Below are 2,500 nucleotides of genomic sequence, written 5' to 3'. Positions count from 1 at the left end.
GTGTATGCATCTCTTGCATTAATGCATATATTTATAGAAACTTGTCTCACTATGTTATGCTCGCATTTTTAGTAGCTGATAAAGTAAACGAATATATATGAACTCCATCATGCATGCACACACGCACACACACACACGCACATACACACACACACACACACACACACACACACACACACACACACACACAGTGCGTTTGTTGTTGTCTTCTACTTCCTTTCCTGTTGGGGTGTTAATACTGGGCACTGGTGTGTAGTAATAATAAATGGAATTTACCTGAAGCTTCTGAATGAGAGAGCGAGCATACGTAAACAAAAATACAACAAAACAATAAAGTGAGACTGAATGAGTAATCGAAATTATGACAGGGGATGAAGTGAGTAAGACAGTGAGAAAGTGAATGACGCAGAGACCACGTGGTTAATCGATAGAGCTCCTGAAGAGACATTTTTGTTTTTGTTTTTTCTTTGTTTTCAAAGTGTTACCGCAATAACGAGAGTGCACTCGGTCACTGTTACCTAATGATCATAGGATCACATTACAATATTGGTAGCAAGGCTAAGTGGACAGAAATTGATTATATCACATGCTGTGTGACGTAATGTATAATTAATTATAACGACATGCGTACGTTTGCATGTATGTATGTATGTATGTAGGCTTTATGGCCTATGAAAGGATGAAAGGCCAAAGATGAACATAAGTGCATGAATGTATTTGAAACCTAAGAGCGTGAAGCATGAAGCTAAATACTGCAATGCATTCAGTTTAGCTCCAGTGTTATTATTGCATATATATATATATATATATATATATGTGTGTGTGTGTGTGTGTGTGTGTGTGTGTGTGTGTGTGTGTGTGTGTGTGTGTGTGTGTGTGTGTGTATTAAACACTCACGCACAATTATATAGACATACACTCACAAACAAACATATATAAGCCAGTTGGATTAGTACCTCTGACAGGTGAATATTTATTGATATATGCATGTATGTATGTAGTTAGATATATGTAGATATGTAGGTGAAAGCTGTGATATACAGTAAATCAAGTTTATCTAGTGCTCTTATATATATATGTATATATATATATATACAGGATATATATATATATATATATATATATATATATATATATATATATATATATATATATATATATATTATATATATATATATATATATATATATATATATATATATATATATATATATATATATATATATATATATATATATATATATATATATATATATATATATACAGGATTGAAATTCGAGCTCCTGTTAGTTTCATGCTGCGGAACCACGATGGTCGCACAAGCATATCCAGTAGGTCGTTTGTTTCCAAGCAATCTTTGAGACTTAAATGCATTACATAGCTGGTATTTGAGAAAGAAAACGTGTAAAACCAAGCTCTTTTTTGTTGGGTTTTTTTTTGCCTCAGAGACCAGTCATGTATATTTAAATGGCCAAAATTGCTTGGAATCATACGGGGCACACCGTAAAAGCTTGTCCGGTCATCGTTGGTTCACAACATGATACTAATACTGGTTTGAACTTAAACCCTGTGTAAAATAAACAATATTAATCTCTCACGCGATGGAGTGTTTTTTTGTTGATCCCGCCAATAGCGGAATAGTGCATCATATACATAAATACACATACATATGCATACACACACATATATATATATATATATATATATATATATATATACATATATAAACATATACACATATATATATATACACATATACATATATATAGACAGAAAGATGGATAGAGAGAGAGAGAGAGAAAGATTAATGTAAAAATGAAAAAGCAAAACGGTTGGCATCAATCGAAGAAAAAAAACCATCTAATTTAGATAGAAAATATAATCTTATGCGAGGCTCTATAGGTCTATATCCTCTATCTAATTTAAATGACATTTCAAGTAGTGCCAAACGGTTTGCTTTTCCATTTCTCTTCTATATATATATATATATATATATATATATACCGGCTCAAAGAGTAGCCACTTCTAGCCGCCTTTGATTGGTGGTCTCCACATCACACATTTAGTTGCAGTTCAAGCTGTAGTTTTAGTGGTAAAAGTGGTTGATATAACTGAGAACTTATTGTGCATACCTAATATCTGCTGACAAGACTCCTTACATATATATATGTATATGTATGTATGCATATATATATATATATATATATATATATATATATATATATATATATATATACATATATATATATATTTATATATATTTATATATATATATATATATATATATATATATATATATATATATATATATATATATATATATATATATATATATATATATATATATATATATATAATATATATAAATATATATATATATGTATGTATGTATGTATGTATGTATATATTGAAAGGAAGGACAGCATATATATATATGTATGTGTGTATATATTGATAGGAAGGACATATATATATGTGTGTGTGTGTGTGTGTATATGTA

This window comes from Octopus bimaculoides, chromosome 16 (assembly GCF_046866305.1).
Source record: "Octopus bimaculoides isolate indiv1 chromosome 16, ASM4686630v1, whole genome shotgun sequence".
Taxonomy (NCBI): domain Eukaryota; kingdom Metazoa; phylum Mollusca; class Cephalopoda; order Octopoda; family Octopodidae; genus Octopus; species Octopus bimaculoides.
The sequence above is the reverse complement of the archived record's forward strand: the minus strand, read 5'-3'. Positions refer to the sequence as shown.